Source organism: Lissotriton helveticus, chromosome 3_1 (genome assembly GCF_964261635.1).
Source record: "Lissotriton helveticus chromosome 3_1, aLisHel1.1, whole genome shotgun sequence".
Taxonomy (NCBI): Eukaryota; Metazoa; Chordata; class Amphibia; order Caudata; family Salamandridae; genus Lissotriton; species Lissotriton helveticus.
The window spans coordinates 139,677,756-139,699,927 of record NC_136061.1 but is presented as its reverse complement, the minus strand read 5'-3'; the positions used below and the strand labels follow the sequence as shown (position 1 = coordinate 139,699,927).

Genomic DNA, 22,172 nt, shown 5'->3' with positions numbered 1-22,172 from the left:
AACGACTCTGGCAGCGACAATAGGCGCAGCGACGAACACGACCTTCGTAGCGGCGGGAATTTCCTCGCACTGACGGGGATGCGCTCCGCAAGCAAGCGATGCATTAAACTTTGCAGAAAGTTCTTTAAAATCTTGGTTTCCAGCTTCCAAACACAGGTACAACTTCCAGAGGCACCACAACTGGCCCAAGCACTCTAGGAAGGACAGAACTCTCTCAGCAGAATTCAGGGAAGCTGGGGATGAAGTCCTTTTGTTCATGGGACTTCTTAACAGGAGGTCAGCTCTTCTTCAGCCCTTGGGAGATTCCTTCAAGCAAGGGAACACAGCACAAAGCAAACTCCTTCCCCTCTCCTTGGCAGCATAGCCACTGCAGGTCAGTCCAGCGAAGCAACAGCAGGACAGTCTTCCTTCTTCAGTCTTCCAGCTTTCTCCTTGGCAGAGGTTGTGTCTTAATTCCAGGATTATCTAAAGTTCAGTGGTCTGGGGTCCTGAACTTATACCCCAAAAAGTCTTTGTTCCCTTTGTGCAGGAGGGCTCTGAGCCAGGTCCAAACCAGTTCTGGAGCACTCTGTTTACATGACTCCTTCTTTCCTTTCACAGTGCAGAGCAGAAACATTAGACGCCCCACAGGAGGTGGAGCCAGCATTGTGGAGGGAAAGCACAGCCCTGGAGCACTTTGTTGACATGATTCCTTCTCTCCTATCACAGTGCAGGGCAGAGACATCAGATGCAACCCGGGGGGGGATGGTGAAGCCTTGAAAATGCAGACCGGCAAGTTGCTTCTTTGGTGTCTGTTTGAACATGGGAGTCACTCCTTGACGCCAAGGGAGATCCTTCCATCTTCTAGTCAAAATAGAATGTCGAAGTACCAGGATATACGTTGCAGGGTTTCGTCCAGGGTAATCTAAAGTCCTAGGGACTGGGTTCCTATACTTATACTAAGCTTAGGGGATGGACTAACTCTAAGGTCCCACCCATGGGAGGACCTGGGGAGGGGTGGTTACACCCCTTCCCCTTTGACCAGTTTCGCACCAGAGCTGGGGCTGAGTGCCCCAGCAACCGGTTTGAACTGGATTATGCACAGGGACACCTTGTCTGAAAAGCATTCACTGAATGCACCCACCCTGCCTCAATACACTAACGCCTGTCTGGGAAACCTATTGTCCAGGCCTCCCCTGCCGGAGTTTCATCAGCAGCAGGAGGTCAGACTTGTGTCTGTGGCAGCAGCATCCATTTTGTGATGCTGGGGCTCTTTTAAACTATTACCGGTCAGGTAAGTGTGCACATGTCTTTTCCCTCTATAAGGGTGGAATTCTACCTCCGCCATCAGGACTGGCGGGGTGGTAGGATTCCAAAGTGTTTGACACCAAACACAACATGTTTTGATGCAGCCATTCCAAAGTTAGCATTTACTGCGCGGTTATAATGCATGCTTCAGCCCCTGGTAGGCCTCTGGGGTACCTATGCCCTAGGTACCTAAGGTACCATGTACTAGGGACTCACAAGGGTAACCCAGTAACCAATCTGGAGTGTACCTAATGTACATGCAATCACTTTAGAGAGGAAGCAGCTAGGCTGGGGTCCTGGTTAGCAGGGCCCCAACCAGACTAAAGTCGATAAATCAGTGAAACACAGCAAAAAGTGTGGGTAACCATAGTATGCAGATCTTACTCTCCTACATGTATCAAAACAGTAGAAGTTGCCAGAATGCAGCTGTGTTGGGAGATGGGAACATTGAAAGGCATTACGTGTCTGTGTGTGTGCGTGTGTATATATATATATATCATCCATCCTGAGATCTTCAGCTACAGATGAAAATATTGTACAGCTTATGAAGACTGTCTGGTCTCTTTATGAGCAAAGCAAATCATTTGTACTTCATCTGAGTAACAATATCTTACAAACCCTGGCATACCCGGTCCACACATGCATGCAGTGCGCCCCACATATCTTTAAGTGATTACATTTCCAGATAAACAGAGGGGGTGAAAGGTCATTGATCATAATTATTAGAGGGGAATATTGGCTATATTTGGGTCGTTGTTACTCTGGAAGAAGGTCTCACTTTATATTATGGGCTGAATAGCACTGACAAAAATGGAGCACTCCCCTCTAGGATGTTTTATACCTTTGTGAATATTCTTTTAACCCTAGCCAGGAGGTTTGATACACATCCACCACAAAATGGGGGCATCTAATGCTCCTGAAAACTATCACCTAAATGCATTATTAAATATTTTTAGAAAATATTTAGCAAAAATGCTAAATGAAGACCTTGAGCTGTGTGCCCTGGGGAAACATCCTGTCCCCTACTTTCAAAAAGTCTACAGCAAAGAAGATAAAGGCCTTCAAAAAAGGTTGCATCTTAACCCACCTCTTGTTACACTTATGTTTGGCACAGATAGCTACAGAAATGTGAACACCAATTAGATTTCCATCAAAATGACCAAGGCAAATGATCAATATTATACACTATGCCAACGATATCATCATATTGGATCAAACTCCGGTTAGTTTACAACGTGCTTTCGAGGCACAGAACGATTACTGCAATAACAATAACCTTACACTAAACAAGGAGAAAACAACAATTGTTATATTCAGGAAAATAGCCACAAAAATGACATTGGCAACTTGTTGACACTAAAAGTAAGCAAACTAAAAGTTACAAATACCTTGGAATCTGACTAGACGAGAGTGGAGGTTCAACAGCGCAACTTGCCACCCTGAGAAATGTGGCCCATGCATTAAACAACTCACAGTGCCGAACCTAAGGTTCATGCACCCAACAGTACCACACAATCACCATTGTACTATGTGTGCTACTGCGCAAAATTGAAATGTACATCACCATAAGCTCTTAAAGACCTATTGTGGCTAGTGATATCACAAGGAAACACCCCTTGAAACAGCTATCTAATGCCAGTCCTAATTGACCTGAACTTAATGGAAATTGGGTAAATCTGGGAATAGGGCCGCAATAAAAAAATAAGTCAGACTCTTGTTAACCTAACGGTGGTGTCCAAGTTTTATGAGTCACCGAACACTCAAAAAGATCTACTCCTACTACAATCCTTAAAACAGAAAAGAGAGCTAATGCTGCATGATTTGGAGTGAATCCATTGATGGACTTTTCATTTTCATAGTGAAATAATAAACATGGCACCGTAAAGAATACAGAAAATGAATGATAAGTAACCTCTTGCCATTTATATGCTATACTAAAGTGCCCCCATCCCAAATGTTTAGAGACTTTAAAGATAATAAAGCTGATAATGATGTTTCTAACATTTTAGTAGCACCGTGAACACTGCTTTTGCGTCTTTTTACCTTGTAACTGTCATAAAAAGGTGCAAAGAATGTAAAGATTTGTAATATTAAAACAACACATTTTACCTTATCTATCTTATAGAGGAAGGGCCATTAAAAATAAGAATGACAGTAAGAAAATTAAATTCCTGGGCTAGAGGTGACAGCAAAGAGATGCTGGCCCAGACACCTTAGAAATGTGAACCAGAGAACGGGCTATACCTTAGACTTAATAGTATGGTCAGTGCCTGTATTTATTATGATTAAAGGGGACTCTTCAGGATCTTCTGGGCCATGCTAGGGGTCTCCAGAGTGGCCCAGTTATTCCAAGTGGGCAGGCTCAAAATGTTTGATGAACTCCATAAAGCCTGTGAGGTCCAGTGGGAAATTCCTTATGCATATCAGGCTCACATCTAAAATCCAGGTGGTGTGAGGACATAAATCAGAAGACCCACAAGCAAGACTTTACAGAGCATCCTGACTATAGGGCAGGGGAACAGAGTGACCTATCTACTATACATGACTATCAGTAGAAATGTGCCCTAACAGGGGAGTTGTTCAAAACATGCTGGGAGGAGGACCTGCAGACACCCTTTTCTGAAGTGGATTGGGTTAAGGTTAGCTAATTTATGGCAGGAGTGTCTAGAAACATGTTTCAAACAAATTCAATTGAAATTTCCCCACCAACCCTACCTGGTTCCAAGATGAGTAAAAATATTGTATCCAAATCTGCCGGGGCATTTGTCCCAGATGTGGAGTTGATGAATTTGGGTTCTTCCACTTGGGGGTGGACATGCACAAACCTTAGAAACTACTCAGCGAATAGTTATATGTTCTTGCATAACACTGTGCATGCGACAACCTCTGGTGTGAACAATTCATCTCCACCCTTAATCAGTAATTGATATCAAGGAGCTACAAAAACTCGTAGATAACCTGGCGCACAACTCGATGAAAGTCTCACAGACAATTGGAAAAATTTGGGAGATGACGATAAGCACGCACACCAAGGTATCACACATCCAGAATCTGGTATTTAGACACAACAGACCTAACAGGACAAAGCCCTTGTCGAATGAAGAAACTCGGGCCTTACTCAGATCCTATGAACAACCTGCCCGTAGTATGGAGGAGAATATCAAAACAGTACCTATTGACCCTAGTAGAACGGCCAGAAAGAATGACAGGAAAGCAATCCACCAAAATCTACAACATATTCAGCTTATTGCATCCGAATCGGATAATGGAAAACTCGTTAAAGCACAGAAACCCCTGAACTGCCTCCTACTTAATTGTCGTTCGGCAACTAAACATGCAGCAGACATAGCCACCCTCATCATCAATAAGGAAATTGACCTGGCCATCCTCACGGAAACATGGCTCAATGAATCATCATCTCCTACCATGGATCTCTTAGTACCGCCACAATATAACATCGTCAGGCTAGACAGACCAAGGAATGTGGGAGGAGGCATAGCTTGCATTCACCGGTCGGAGATTGAGGTCTGCCATTTCCAATCTGACCCCTTAGAATTCTGTGAATACCTTGGTCTTAATGTGAGAACACCTAAGAATCAAAGCTGCAAACTGCATACATTCTACCACCCACCAGGAGAGAACGCTAAGTTCACAGAACAACTGATGGAGATCATAACGACCAATTCTAACTCGGATGCCAATAACATATTCCTAGGTGACTTTAACCTCCATTGGAATGACGGCGGTGATAAACTGGTCAACTCGCTTAAAGACTTCCTCAATGAGCTAAAACTTGTACAAGCTTGCAACCAACCCACTCACTCACAAGGAGCAACCTTAGACTGGATTATCTCAAGAAAGGATGAGACATCTATCCTTGCTATAGACCCTTGTGACTGGTCTGACCATCACATCATAACATTCACGATACCTACAATGACAAAGTGTAGGACCGTGCAACCACGCAAGCTCAAGAAACTGATCCGAGACACAAAGGAGGCTAACACTGAACTACTGGTTAAAAGGTGTGAGAGTGACCTGAAGCCTCCCAACAATAAGCAAAATGTCAATGAGCTGACGGATCACTACACAACTGCAATCGGTAATATCGTCAATGACACCATGCCCCAAAAACTGAAAAAGGTATCAGAGAAACCAAAAAATCCTTGGTTTAATGAATCATTGAATGAGGACCGGCGCAAACTGAGAATGGCCGAAAGGAGGTGGAGACAACATCCCTCCTCCCCTGAGCTGAAAACACTCAGAAAAACAAGAAAAGAATACAACAACAAAAAATCAACTCCAAAAAAGAATTTATCAGAGATGAATTGGACAGTGCCATAAACAGACCACGAAAACTCTTTGAGATCTTAAAACAACAGTCAAATAAACTAGCCAAAACGGTTTTAGAGAATACAAAAACTCCCATAAGCTGCGAGGAATTCTCCTCTTTTTTCACGGAAAAATCTAAATTGCTTGAAGATGACCTCACAATTGCAGCAACTAACCTTAAGGCACTGCCTCCATCCAGTAACGAATCCAATTTCTCACCAGAGAGCCTCCAAACTAAAAATAAGGCAAAATGGGACACATTTGAACTATACGACCAGGAAAAGATCGCCAGAACGCTGGCGGAACTTAGACCGAACAACCACTTTCAAGACCCATTACCAGGAAAGTGTGTAAGAGAAATCAGCCACACTCTAGTTCCGATCTGGACCGAGATAATAAACGCCTCACTTACACAAGGAACCCTCCCCGACTGTCTCAAAACAGGGCAGGTGATGCCCATCCTCAAAAAACCGACAGCTGATGCTACAGACCCGAACAACTATCGACCAGTGACCAACATCCCTCTACTGGCTAAACTCATTGAGAAATGCGTGCAGGGCCAACTAAGTCAACACATCGCTAAATTTTTGTTACTGGATGATTGCCAATCAGGTTTCAGAACAGGGCACAGTACCGAAACTGCGATCTTGCACATAGTCGATGACGCCCTTCAAGCCCTAGACCGAAATCAATCTTGCCTACTGATCCTCCTAGACCTATCATCAGCATTTGATACGGTAAAGCACGAAGTGCTTATGACCAGACTACAAGACAGGATGGGTTTGTCTGGAAACGTGCTGAAATGGTTCAATTCTTTCTTACAGAACAGGACTCAGCGATTCCTAGTCAACCAAACAATCTCTTCCCCGAGCCCCAACGCAATAGGGGTCCCACAAGGCTCTACGCTATCCCCAGATCTATTCAATTTATATGTAGAACCTCTCACGGAGATCCTTCAAAAATCACAGGTATCCTATCATATGTATGCGGACGACACGCAATTATACATAAAGATCGCCTCCATTGAGGACATTGACTTAATGAACAAGACACTAAAGAGTGCTTTGCGATGGTTAACAATGAACCATCTGAAACTAAACGCCCAGAAAACTGAATTCCTGCTAATCTCACCGACAAGGAGCCATTCTGAAGTTATAGAGTGGACTAAATTGGTGACAGCGCTAAACTGCACCCCGACCCTAGTTAACTCTGCCAAATCACTAGGAATTACACTAGATAAGAACCTCGACATGAAAAACCATATTAACTCAATGGCCAAGAGCGCCCGCTTCCACCTGAATTACTTAAAGAAACTGAAACCCTTTATCACTGAGACTGACCTAAAACTGGCTATACAATCACTAGTCATCTCGAGGATCGAATACGGCTGCACCACATTAGCGGGCCTGCCAAAAACATCCACAGCACCACTAAAAGCCTGCCTCAACGCAGCGGCGAGACTCATTACGGGAACGAAGAAATTCGATCACATATCTCCTCACCTGAAAGCACTAAACTGGCTACCTTACGAGGCCAGAATTCAAATGAAGATGGCCTGTATTACACACAAAGCGGTTCACTACAACACACCCAGATACCTAGCCAAGAAACTTACGATCTCAGGAGGTAACAGAACAACTAGAAGCGCAGGAGATTTGCTACTACGACCAGCCTTTTTCCACAAGAAAAAGACCTACAACCGAGCATTCTCCGGAGCTGCCCCCAGAATCTGGAACTCACTCCCTCCAAACATCAGGAAGATTCAAAATACAGTAACATTCAAACGAGAACTGAAGAGCCACTTGATGAGTAAATACCCTACTTAGAGAAACCTAAGGATCACTGGAATGGATCAATTATGATAACTGAGGGCCGCCCTCTTCATGGAAAATGGGAAGATCATCATCGGACAATGAACTGATGCCGTGCGCAAGCCGAAGCCTGTCACATCACTGATACCTCATATATGTGTGAACTTTAACTATATCTCACAGTCATACTATATAACCTCTATCTCACTTGATTTATTGATCCATATATGTGGAACCTTAACTATCTATCACAATCATTATATATAACTCCTACCACACTTGATTTATTTATACTTATTTTCCCGGATAGGCACTGGAACGCCTTATAACCCTACCTCAACGGGCATGGTTTGTTACCATGACACAAACCAAGCCGTGCCCGCCATATAATGCTAATTGCACAGCCAATATGAATATATATATTTATTCTTGACCATACAGTATACTGCCTTCTACCTCACTATTCTCTAGTTGTTAGTATTGCTTTTATTATCTTTATATGTAATTGTTTCCTTGTTAAGCGCTCTGATACCCACGGGTCTTGTCCGCGCTATACAAAACACTATAAATAAATAAATAAATAAATAAATAAATAAATATCGTCTCACTAGGTTAATACCATGCATTAGCTATCACCACTATGTCTATGCAATCCCATGATTACAGCTGTCACTGATCAAGTCTTGACCTTGTGTGCAACAAAGCTACTAATATTGGGTATCTTTCGACTTGACTGATGTTGAGCAATCTAATAAGCTTGTGCTTTTCCTCAGTAGCAAGAATGATGTCTTTTGCTCAGTACTAAATTTAAAACTATTAATTACCATTGTTCGGAAGTACGGTGTAGGCAGTCAGCAGAGCCCCCATGCTTGACTCTGGAGCTCCGAGACACAGACCTTCCCATCAGCTGATGTCACGCACTCCTGCATGATGCTGCAGAACTGTTCATGACAGCCGGATCGGAGCAGCAGAGCCGCTGTGTCGCCCTTCATCCCATATCGAGAAAGTTTGCCGGGGGGGGGGTGTTAATTATGGCCCGGCGGTGGATTGGAGACATGGAGCTACGGTGACCCCGCATTTTAAGGCTACTGGAAGAGTTACTGGGCCCAAATTGCCACGCAGAAGGTCTTTCTGGGACTCTGGGGGTGCATACTGCCATGAAGAAACGATTTGCAGTGCCTAACCAAAACAAAGTGAAGGCAGAGGCATGAGGCAAAAGAGCAGTATCTCCAGGACCTGGCAGCAGTATATTGTGGGGGCGCAGAGCAGCTCAACTGACCCAAGGTAGGTGGGTCCAGCATGGTAGGAGTCGTGGTGTGGGCTCAACTTATGGGACAGGGGGAGCTCAAGCGTCCCAACGTAATGCGACAATAGCTCTGCAAGCAGACAGGTAACCCACCAGAAACTCCGGTCAGACCAATGTAAAAAAAAAACATCCCAGTGCCAGGTAGCATGCTGGAGAGAGAAGAGGATACTTGCAAGTGCGAACGTGTCATCCATTGCGGAAACACAGCTGGCAGGCATAGAGGGATCTCCCCATTCATCATGTTCAACAGGGGAGCAAACCTTTTTGGAGGAAGAGGGAGCAGAGGGGGCTAATGATCCATTCCAGGTGCAACCTCCTCCATTTAGTAGGCAGCCAAATCACTCCTCAATGGCTGTAGTACCTACCGTATCCATTAACACATCAGGGATATCCAAAGATTATCCTCTGTTTCAAACATTTACTTCTAAAATAGGCCCAGTGCAGATGGAAACTGTTCTAAACTCACAAGAACCACCAAAGTTGACCCAGATTCAGGCAACGCCGATATCAGACTTACCAGAAGCTGGAAGGTTATTAATTTCCACAGGATTGGCATGCACTCCCGAAGCAGTAAATGTCGGTCAAGGTTCGGCTCAAGAAAAGCAACAAGAAACAGATATATATATATGTGCAACTTCTATTGATCAACTTAAGATTTTGGAGGTTTTATGTACGAATATTTTGTAATCAGTATGCTGCTATGTATTTATTGTATTTATGCATTTTAAATGTTTTTTTTCTACCACTGCTTGATGGAAGGATGTATTATTTTTCCGACACGTTGTATGTAGAACAGATTATAATATGACATGTATATACTCGTCTTCTATTTTGCAACAACGCTCTTGCTCTGCTCTAATAAAAAATGTAATAATAAAAAGAGAAAAAATACCTTTGTCTGGTCTTCCAATGCCATAGCCAAGCAAACTCTAAATATCTCTTCAACCTATAACTAGATATATATTCGAACGTTAAAGGAATTCTTTTGATAAATAACCTTTAAATGAGCATGGCTATGGTTAGGCTCAAAGCAGTGTGCAATTGGCACTTTGTTAATTATTCATTTAGTAAATTGGGTTGACGTATGTATGAGATTAGTAAAGGTGTCATTTCAAAGAGCTGGCTCCACCAGCTAATGAAGATCAGTCACACTGATGGTTTGAAGCAGGTACATAGTCCCTCTTTCAATTTGATATTCATGACCACTGTCCTGTCATGTTTCAATATGCTGTGTGAAATTTTAAACCTTTTTTATATTCGTTTTTTCTAGTAGAGAGTGATAATCCTTCTTCGTGGATTGTTATCTCATCAAATTATTTTATGGTCTCTGTCATACATAAATAATACCCCATGAGGTATGAACACACAAAGAAGATCAACAATATTTTATTATAATTAATTTTTATTCCTTACCTGATTCTCAAGGTAGAAACCTTATGCATTGTATGCCTACCTTTAATATTTTTTAATGTTACTAATTTTCGTGGATTCAGAAAAATCTCTTGATTTACGAACATATTTGTCTATTATTCATAAAGATGTTTACTTATGCCCAGCCCTGAACAGGTGGATTTTCAATCTGCAGAAAATTGTCGGTTCAGGGCTAAGAGGTTACTGGTATCATGAAGATTCAAACATGTGCTAACCATTTATTTTCTTTTATCCTTATTTAGAAAATACATTTTCTACTTCATATCCTCTTAATGTGACTGCTTGGGTGCTTTTATGCCTAATTTCCATATTTCACTATAGCCATCTTTGGTACTATAAGTAAGTGCTCAAATTGGATGTGAAACATTGTGGTGATGTTTTTGCACGAAGTTCCGCCTTCGTAAAAAGTCATCTGTTGGCCCACTTTTCTGAGAAGACCCATGTTTCTAATCCTAATCCTAAATTTATAAAAATATAGTAAAATCCTGAGTCTTAAAATATAGAAAATAGGCAGAATTTGTGCATCTAGGATTTCTGACTGGTATAAATGCCCACTGATCCTGGTTCCAAGAATAAGCACCAAGCATTTATATTCAAAGAACACTTTTGTGCAGTATAGCTGAACTTAGATGCACAAAGTAAGTTGCAGTTCTGACCCGGTGGAGCAAGATAATGTGAGATATTTATTTATGCTGCTCATGGTAACAGAAGCAAATAAATGGCTGAAGTTGGGTAGTGTGATCTATAAGTTATATATTTAGCTATATATTTATTTTTGTGTTTGTAGAGTGCTCTTTGTCACTTTTGTTTGTTTCTTCAAGTTTCTGTAGACGCAGACGTCTGTTTTCGACAGGAGAAAAAGTCCAAAAATCTGATAAGGTGGGGTGCGATACCTGTCCCTTGGTCTTTGAAGATTTTCTTTAAGGCATTCGTCAACAATTTATTCATCATTCCGCAGTGAAGATAGGCTGTTGCATTCTTTCTTAAGGTTTGAGTTCAGTGTGTTCCATAGTCATGGGCCTTTAACTCCCTGGGCCTCAGGTTTCTACTAACTTAGAGCTCATTTACAGATTAGTTGTTTGATTCAGGTATGTACATTACTATCAAGCGTGTAGAATAGTTCAAGTTTGAACTTTTTTCTCGTATCTAGCATGAATACTGTACATTTTAATGTTGGTTGTATGTGCTCACATGAAGATCTATACACATGTTGCACCCTGGTAATTTGTAATGTCGACAGGACGTTGGTGAGCCTTGTGTAGATCATGTTGCAGGACTCTAAGCATGATATCACTAGAGCTCTTGTTAGCTCAGTGCCGTAGTTGAAAGAATGGCATAGAAGGATGTTCTGTAGCATGGGTTGCTGCAGGTTCACACTCTGGAATAGTCTGTTGAGCTAAGGGTGAATGATTGGAGTCAATAAAATGCTTAGAGGTTTGTTGGAAGGTAGTGAGTTGGAATCTCCTTTCCTCAGAAAAAAAATTATGGTCTTATCCTCTGTCAAGCAAATGATGTTGTATATATTCCTTTTCAACACTTGACATAGGCACCTGCTCTAGGCAGATGTGATTAGGGTAGGTGAATGTAATACCGTGTGTGTGAAGTCAGCCAAAATAAGGAAACCTCACTCTCTCTGAAGAGAGGTGAAGTTTTCCCAAATTCACCTAATGTAAGCTGAGGAAACATGTACCTTTTCACCACCCACCTCCCTCCCTGTCAGATTTCCCACTCAATATGGACAGGATTCAGTCATGTTTACTTCACTGTCAATCAGCACTGCACTTTGCCCTGAGTAGCATTTATGCTTTTATGGCTGTTCTCCATTCCCTTTTTGTTTTTTAATAAACTTCACTAGGTTCATACTCCATGAAGTTGGTGAAGTATTTTGAAAAAAACTATGCTAAGTTGTGAATCATTTAACTGTGAAACCTCCCATGTCATTAGTGAGGATGTGGATCTTGTTTGCTAGCTTTATTTTCGAACTCTCAGAGCACTGCGTGCTATCATCATACATGTGGATGTGCACCTGGTATAGATCTAGGAACTGCAGCAGGAGCATCTGTGTGCTCCAGTGTGACATTAAACACCCTACTGAAGTGTAGTTGCCATGACCATACAGGCAATTGCAAGATGAAATGGAAGAAAATAAATATTCATTTTACAAGAATAATAATACATTTTCTGACAGGGATAAAAGATTGTAAACTCTTACTCCCAAGTTAAAGGAAATGTGGGCACATAATAGGCTTTTTGCACTGAAGCATGACAGAGTGGGCTGCATAAACTGTTTCCAATGGCAAATGCACACAATACCCAAAGAGTGTTTCTGTACTGGCTTCTCTTTATGTTTTTTAGTGGACACTCAAATGGTATAGAAGAAAGACCTGTGGCATCTGACTTAACAGTCACCATAAAAAAGTTCCTGGAATAGCAAACTTCCTTTAGGAAGAACACTATCTTGGTTACCGGGTAGAAGATCTACAGAGTTTCATTACCAAATGCAGGCGCTTGACAGTGTCATGGGGGGAAGTATCATATATGCTGCAGTACCTATGCCTGGGTATTGTTTGTGAAGTGTTGAGAAAACGACGCCGTGCTCTGCGGAGTTCCACAAGTGGCTGAGTAAGGTACGTTGCGCAGCTCCTCCTACTGATTTGTAATACCAGGAGTTTGTCCTGTGCTATCAAATGAGTGTGAATAGTACCATGTGAAATGCAAGAGGGTGCTGCTTCTTTCTGCCACTTGAGTAGGTGTCCTACTCGAGTGGCAGCTTCCTCTGCACAGCAGGATTCTCAACAAGAGTGGTAGCAACTAACCGTGACCACCTGTGTTGAGAAATCTCACCACGAGGTAGTCTAGCATACGATTTTCCTAGCTCACGCTCGCCAACTTAGCATTGGTAACCTGCGCGAGAGGTAAAACTCTTCTCCGCGTCACTACTCTGAGTTGTTTGAAACTCCGCGCTCTGTGTTGCGTGGGCAAAACTCTGCATAATCTGCGAGTGGAGCAAAATTTTACGGCCAGGCCTAGGAGTCACAAGATCAACCTGGTTGGGTGATAAAACATCGTCAGAGGAGGCCCCTGGAATGATCGTGTACAATATATAGAAAAGATCAAGGTAACTACTGCATGCCCATACTATGCTCTCGGGGAAGGGTACAGAGCTGCACACTAGAGGAGCAAAAGCTCTAATGGGTCAACAGAAGAGCAAATGTGGAGCAGGTACAAAACTAATAGTAATATCTTACACCTTTACAGTCGAACACAATTTAGCAAGTGTTACCCTGTAATTATGACAAATAGGAAAGTGATATCTTTAACAGTGTATTGCCATCATCTACATATTAAAGCTGGTGGCAACTTTAACATACAGGCACATTATTTCGCAAGAAAAATACATGTCAGAACTTTCTGCTGGGCTGAAACATACTGAATTATGACTTATTTTTCAATAGTGTGAAAGTGTTTTATAAATTGACTGGAGTAGGGCACGGTGACTCAAATCTGCTATTTTAAGCGAGATGTGCAAACCTGTGTGTCCGTTGTACTGAAGTGCCTTCAAACCCGTCACCTCAGTGTGTCTCTCAAGTCACCAAATGAGGCAAACATGGTCTTCCTAAGCAGTTCTTGTCCGGGTGATGGCCAGGGTTTAGTTTGTGTTTGACATGTTTGGTAATAATTGGTTCAGAAATCATTGAAATTTGCTTGGCTAAGTAGCAGTCCATCTCTTGCAGCGCGGCAGCGACCGGCTGGGTTGTTCAACCATATGAAGCTAACTTCGTTAGGAATGGCCCAGGGGATTCGGCAGGACTACCAGAAATAATTAAGACTCTGGAGGCTGGGATCCTCCGCTGAGGATCCCAAAGCCAAGACTGATGAGAGTCTGCAGCCCTCTCCTTGGTGTGAATGTGCTCCACTGTGACTGGTAGGCCATTTTGCATCTCCAGCGGCATTCGGCGGAGCACTATCTGCAAGCTCTAAACATAACCAATGTCAGCATATTTTCTACAGTGAAGCAAAGTAATTGTTTATCGCAAATTTAAACTAGAAATCTGCAGGGAGTGTAAAATGCAGACCTTTGTATCATGAGTGAAATATTCAGATAGGCATCATCATCAAGCCTATATACACCCCGTCACATTCGATAAACGGAGAAACGGCCACGCGCGAAGCCGTTGACATACACTGTTTAGCCCAGCAGCTGGATTACTTAAGGCAAATGATATTTGAAAGCTGGCTTCAGCAAAATCATTTGTTATCATCAACCGAACGTCCGAGGAAATTAGAGTGGTTTTGTTTAAATGTTTTATTTTTTGGAAGCAGACAAAAGAAATGCAACCATTGAGCGATGTGGCCGAATGGGTTATGTGTGGCAGATTTTGAGAGTACCATGCCACATAATGTCACTTGGCAGAATCAATATTTCAAAGAGCATTTAGACACTCAAAGAGCAGTGTCATACAAAGTTTTTATTTTGCGAACATGGTCTTACTGTAGGTCGCAAAGTTACGTTACTGTCATTTCCTATGTCTACATAGTTGCGTAATCTTACTATGACTGGTTCTCACACATTTTTAGGTCTGGCCTGCAGCAGCTCATGCACGTAATGGTTGAGGCGATACAACACATGCCTTTACCACGGAAAATCCCCCTATTTTTTAGTTTACTTCTAACCTGCCTTTACCACTGCCCAACCCTAAACCCTAAACTTGTCCTTCGCATGCCAAAAGCCTAAAATTACCCTTACTAACCCTAAACCATAAAATTACCCCTACCACTACCAACCCCTAAACCCTAAAAGTAACCTCACCAACATGTACGGGGAGACCCCTAAACGCTATATGTATGTATGTGTATATATATATATATATTACCTACTGGCGATAGCCAGTAGGTATATATAGTTAGGATTGTTTTCCATAGGGAAATCGCTACATTCTATTGGGAATAACTTTGGCGCCGGTTGAGGAATCTTCCTGAAATTTTTCTTAACTTTGCCTCGCGGCGCTCCGCTCCTTCCCTGAAAGTTTGGGGGGATTCGTCAAGCGGGGGCTGAGATAAAAGGGGGGTCCCAAAACGTGTTTTCCCCATGTTAATTTCCATAGGGCGGTTGGACTCACTTTTAGCCCGACCGGCTGAATGGTTTTCCACCAAACTTGGCAAAATTGTAGGGACTGGTAGCCCGATGTGCCTTTGCTATGTCTCAAGATATGTGCTCCAGTGGTTTTTATGAAAATTAACTTTGAAAACATATATATTGGGCTACATTGGGCTATATATATGTTAGAGCCCAAATGTAGCCCAATGTAGCCCAATGTAGCCCAAAGATGGCCACCAGAGACAAAAAAAAACAAATGTAGCCCAAATATCAGCCAGATGTAGCCCAACTATAGCCCAATGACAGAATGTCCCAGAGTGTTCTAAAGAACAACTAGAGCGCTAACAGTCTTACTCATGACAAAAGTATGGCACACCTGAAGTCATCTTGATTGGAATAAAGTGTTAACACTTAAAACATTTAATTTGCAAAGGAACAAAATGTTCATTGACAGCATGTATGAGTGAATCCATAGGTAAGTGATTAGATGTGTGTATACATCTATGAATCACTGAGTGGATTTTTAGATACTTGTATTGCTGTGACAATGGATTTAAATATGATATTCTGTATTTTACAAACAGTGATGAAAAATTGTAATAGTGTATGAAAAGGTGTATGTGATTGTCACGTGGATGATGTCATCAGTGATGTCATTTGAGATGTCATCAGTGATGTCACTGACCATGTCATGAATGATCTAATATGTGACATCATCAGCAGTGGATTGCGGGTGCGCGAAATATAGTTAGTACAACTAACTATATAGGAGCAATTTCATTGGTTTTGTATGAGTAAAATGTCCAGCTAACTATAACACCACTAAAACTTATAGTTTTTTGAGTGAATTTCAAAGGTTTTTTAAAAACGAATTCCTAACTATATAACTCCTGAAACCTATGGTTTTTTCAGTGAATATATATATATATATATATATATATATATATATATATATATATATATATATATATATATATATATATATAGATGCATACTGAGGTATGTTAGAGCGTTATAGTTAATTGAGATAGCTATAACTGGTGAGTTTCTGTGGTTTTGGGAGTTTAAAACGTTACATTGTACTGAAGATGTCACCTAACTATAACACTACTTTACCTGTTTTGTTTTTAGTCTTTTTTGAATTTTTTTTAAGCAAAGTAATATTTAATAACCATACATAGATCCAACCCCCTCCCCCGTGCATGCAGCCAATCCCATGCTGGGCCAAATATATTTTAAAGTGGGGAGGGGGCTGCGTGTCCACCCTCGCTGAGCCTCATTAGGCCCTAGGGATCCCATCCCCCAGAGCCTTTTTTTTCATTAAAGGGGTTGTGGCGAAGCAGCCCCATCCTCGACTCTTATTAAGCTCTGGGGTCCCCATCCCCCAGGTCCATTGCTTTTTATTAAAGGGGAGGGGTGGCCACATGCCCCCAACCCTTATAAAGCTCTGGAGACCCCATCTCCCAGGGCCACTACTTTAAATAAAAGAAAGGGGGGTCAGGCGGCCCCTACCTCAGGCCGATTGTGACCCCATCTCCCAGGGCTGTGTCTTAAATTAAAGGGTAGGGGATCCATATGTCACCCTCCTTGAGCCTTATAAGGCACTGGGGACCCCATCTCTAGTGCTGTTGGTTTTATGAAAGGCTAGGGGGCCCACGCTGCCCCCTCCCGAGCCTTGTTAGGCTCTGGGTTCCCATTTTCAAGGGCCACTACTGTAAACAAAACAGCCTTATGGCCCTCCTCCCAGAGCTTTATTAGCCCTGCTAACGCCATCCTCCAGGGCCATTGTTTTTTATTAAAGGGGAAGAATATTAAAAAGAACCCCTCTTCCCCCCAGGCCCTGGCCCATTCCGTTTTTTTTTTTTTTAAATAGCGTTTGGGCCTGACCTTGTTTTTTTCATTTTTTATTTTGCAGTGGATAAATATAGTCTGGGGCTTTTTTTCTTATTTTGCTTTGACTTTGCGGTGGAGCCGGAGTTCCATTGCATAATTAAAAAAAACGAGTGCAGTCTCCTGCGCTGGTTTTACTTTTAAGCCCCCTGGTGGGCAAGGTCCCAGGGGGAACAATGATATATATTTGGGAGGGGGGCATGCCTGTACCTCCTTCCCAGGCCAAATTTGTCCCTGGGGACACCATCCCCTGCGGCCGGGCCTTATTTAAAAAGTGGGAGTGGGGTACACAACTTCCCTCCCCACTGTTTCTGGCCCTGGGGACCCCATTCCCCAGGGCCCGGCCCTATTCAAAAAGGGGGAGGGGGCATGCATCTCAACTCCTTTAGCTGATTTCAGTCCCAGGGACCCAATCCCCCAGGGCCTGGCCATTTATATAATGGGGAGGCCGGCCACGCTGCCCCACTCCATGAGCCATTAAAGGCCCTGGAGAACCCATCCGCCAGGGCCACCTCATGCTATGTTGTGGAGTTTCCACCCTCGGGGTTATACCTCACAATGTTAGGCTAAGCATTATGTTAGGATCTACATAATATATACAGGGATGGTGGGATGGATTTGGTGATTTATGGGCAATAATATTGATTTATGTGTGATCTAACTACTGCATTTCCATGCAATAATGAATATTTGGATGATATGGCATGCACAGTAATGGTGTCTTTCATGATGTTTTTTATGATGTGTGCCACATATAAATATTTACTTTAATGCACTACATGTGATGTTATGACAGTTGCCTATTTGACAAAGTGATTTATGGTTTATGTACTTGTGGTCTATGTGTTTATATATGGGATATTTTTATAACCTGGTGTGGAGTCTCTTATGTGGTGTATTGAGTGTGTCACTGGTGTGTGTGTTGCGCAAACACCCTACACATTGCCTTTGGGACAAGCCTGACTGATCTGCCAAGCTACCAAGGGGATGAGCAGGGGTTATCTTGGGTATATAACTCCCTTACCCTGACCAGCCGCGGTCCGTGCAGGTAAGAGCGGTGGGGCCCGTTGGGATTCGACATAAGACCACGAGGGAAAATTAAATAAATAATTCATTTTCCCTCGTGATCGTATTGCAAATTCCCCCCCCGGCCCCACCGCTCTTACCTGCACGGACCGCAGCTGACCCTGAAAAGAGTGGTGGGTTCTACCTGGCTTAGGTGCATACCCTATCCAACCAGACACCACATTTCTAACAATATGAATGTGTTTATATTCATGAATATATATTTATATATATATATATATATATATATATATTTATATATATATATATATTTATATATATATATATATATATACGTATAGATATACGAATATATATATATATATATATATATATATATATATATATATATATATATATATATATATATATATATATATATATATATATATAGATAGATATGTGTGTGTTTTTGTGTGTGTACATCGATATAGATATATATATATATATGATTCCACATTTCAAAAATAATATAACATAAGCATGTTACTACCTAGGTTTTTTTTCCAGAGTGCATTCTGGTGAACGGGAATATATGGAAGTCGATGATGTCCTTCTTATTATAATGTTATTCAAGGGTATTAGAGCATTTTCACAGCTGTAAGAAAGAGAAATACTGCATTGACTTTTGTTTGTTCCGCAGAAATAGAGGCTCTTCATTTTTAGACAGAGTTTCAAAATATCCTTTATTATTGTGAAAAGCATGACGAGCTATCATGGAAAGTCCTGACTCATTTAAATGCCACCTTTCCACGAATCTAACCTGATGTTCCAGTCCACTACTTGATGGCCCTACGAGACAAGAGCTCGGCGAGAGGTTTACTGCACGGTAATACTTAATAAAAAATAAGCCCCTATGGCTGAATAAAGCTGCACATAATCTCTGAAAGAGGGATAAACATGCACTGCTAGCCGATCTGTATGTGTGAAAGGGCGAATTATCACAGTGGAAACATGGACTCTGAAGTGTGAAATGCAGCATCACACACTGGAATCCATGACCAGGTAGGCCTGCTGAAGAGCTTGGAAGACTAGTATAAGCAAACACTGCCATTTATTTGGCAGCTTATTATATTTAAAATCTTTTTATTAAATACCTTCCACTTAACATTTATTTAGACAATTATAAATAAAGAATAGCTTTTTGGGCAAGTGTTACTTATAACCAATGAGGTGGTCGTAAATAGTTGTAAGCAGTGTTATGTACTTGTGGGCTTAGTACATATTTTCAGCAGAAGAGTGGTAAACCTTACTGCTGTTACAGAGCCAGTCTGAAGACCACATTTATTTTAAAGCATCTGGTTGAGCATTCACCCCTTCCGTGCTCCCCATTGCTGCCGGTGGCCAACGGCCGACGCAGCCCCGCCCACCCTTTAGAACGCCCGCACCGTGGCAGAAAAACCGCCGCGGTTAAGGCGTTAATGCAGCCCTTTGTTATTTGTTTTCACTGGACTCTTTGTTTGGTAGCATCAGTGGTGTTTCGAGACATTTGTGTGGCGTTTGTGGCTCTAAATGATTCACACAATTCTACAACTCTTTTACCACCTCCTTTAACGTGTCAGTGTATGACCAATGGTTCTCTGTTTCAAACTATTGATAGATAGCATTACAACTCGCAAATGGGAGGAGTTTCCCTTTTCACACCCCTCCTAATTAGGAATAGATCACAAACCCCATTTTGCTAATTGCAAATGCTTTCCCTACTCACAAAACGGGTTCTCTACAACAAGGACAATGCCATTTTGCAGTCACAAACCCTGTGATTTTGCGTTTGTATGAAATTACATGCTTTTAAAACGCATTTGTTACCCCACATCTGTTTAGCACGCATATGCTTTTACCTCGCATGCCATTACCACACACTACTAAGGTAAGTTTAAATATATATATATTTCTCAAACAAATGGAAGTAATGCGCGCACTCAGGCAAGACACAGTGGAAATCGCACAATGGGGATTTATTAATCCATAAACCCAGCGTGGCGCGTTTCGACCATTAGACAGTCTTGATCACACAACGCCAGAGAAAGCGTCATTGCATAGGAAAAAATTGAAATCAACATAGGACTGCATACACTGCAGTAACCATGTACTAACAGTAGAACGGAGCCCATATTGTAACATGTTTTGTTTTGAACCCCCTCCATTGTATCATGTGTAAACTCAAAGTTGTACATATATATTCATATATATTTGCATCATGTTGCTGAAATAAACATGTTATGCCTAGCATACCTACCATTGTGTCATTAATGAATTGAAAATAGTATGTACATATATAATCGCAGTATGTTGCTGTAATAAACAGGAATGTAGTACACATGTACCTGTAATGCACAAATGTATCACAATCCCTACAGTTGTGTAAACAATCAAATTTGGTGACATACCTTCCAAACATAAATGATGTAATGGTACGTATTTTGGGGCACACGTTCAAGACCCCGAGAGGTAGACATGGCCAGGGTGTAAATCACAGGTATTCATGGTCCCCTGAAGTACATGTCAGCGTGCTAATACAAGGAAAAGTGACCATGTCAAGCTAGAAGCACATAGAGATCCTCTGTGGTAGCAATTCAAGTCCTGGGGGCAGAAAACTGTGTGTTGGTATTGTGCCTTGGTGGTTCCACTATAGAAACAGAATAGATTTGTGCATCAAGTGTGGGTACTCTGTGGTAACAGATCAGACTCGAAGTGGAAAGGTGCCCTTGGCGACACAGTGTCATATGGTACCACCAGAGTCTAAGAAAAGTGGCTGAACAGGTGTCATAGGGCTACTTATGTGCCAGATGTGCCAGTTTGGTGGTGGGAGGCAACAAAGTACTAGTGGAGGCAGTAGGGAAGTGGCTTTTAGAAGGTACAAACTAGGAGTCCCTGAAGCGCACATGACACAGTACACAGTGAATACAAATCCCAAAGAAACCGAACAGTGCCAACAAAATAACATGTCAAAGGAATAAACAAAAAGTGGAGTTTCTTATCTAGAGGGTGAAGAAAAGGGTAGGGAACCTGTGACAATTCACCAGATCAATGTGAGGGTCCCTTCTTTTCCTCCTGAAAAGATAGACAAAATAAAAGGTAAGTCCAGAGGCACAGATCACAGTAATGCAGAAAACAATATTAAAACAAGGACAAGTGCTGACGCATTACATATTCAATGTAAAGAACAAATAAGGCAGTCTAGCAGAGATCAAGTATTGGGGAAACAAGGGAGCAAGAGAGGCAATAAATTACTCTTTCTGTAGATGAACAGCCATCTATTCATCAATGCTGTGGCCTCCAGAATAGCGGGCCCCAAGACTGATGATGTTTTTAGATTCTCTTTTCCTGAGTTGGAGTACCCTGTTGCCTCCTCTGGTGTTGGCTGTAACTTGTTCAATGTCAGAAAAGTTGAGTTTGCAGCAATCTGAATGGTGATGGGTTTCAAAGTGACTTGCTATTGGTTATTCTTGGTCCTTGTTCGTGATGGCACTCATATGCTTGAGTACTCTTTTTTTGGCCATGAGTGTTGTGCTGCCCACATATCTGAGATTGCAGGGGCATTCCAGTATGTATACCACAAAGTTGAACTGCATGTGAGAAACTGCTTAATGGGAATGTTGGTGCCCGTGTTTGGGTTCAGGAACTCTTTCTTCATGTGGATGCTGTGGCACACTTTGCAGTGACCCCAAGGAAAAAAGCCCTGTACGCTAATGCCTCTGTTCTTGTCAGTGGCAGTGATGTTACTGTGCACAAGTATGTTCCTGAGGATGCATCCCCTTCAGTAGGTGATTTTCGGCCTGTCAGGGAGGGATGTACCTATGATGGGATCTTTGGTAAGCATATACCAATTCCTTGCTATAATTTTCCAGATCTCACTAGCGTGACCATTTTAGGTAAGTATGACCCTGGTCAGGTTGCCCTCCTCACTGGATTTATTGTCAGTGGTGCAGTTTTCTAAGGTCATGCTTCT

The 22,172-nt window shown here is 42.0% G+C and overlaps 1 protein-coding gene across 2 annotated transcripts in view; it reads left to right on the top strand.

The window, feature by feature from the left end:
• The window catches only part of AUTS2 (activator of transcription and developmental regulator AUTS2), a 2,056,888-nt gene that overhangs the window by 1,794,568 nt on the left and 240,148 nt on the right, over nt 1-22,172 (top strand). The gene's annotated exons all lie outside the window — the stretch shown is intronic.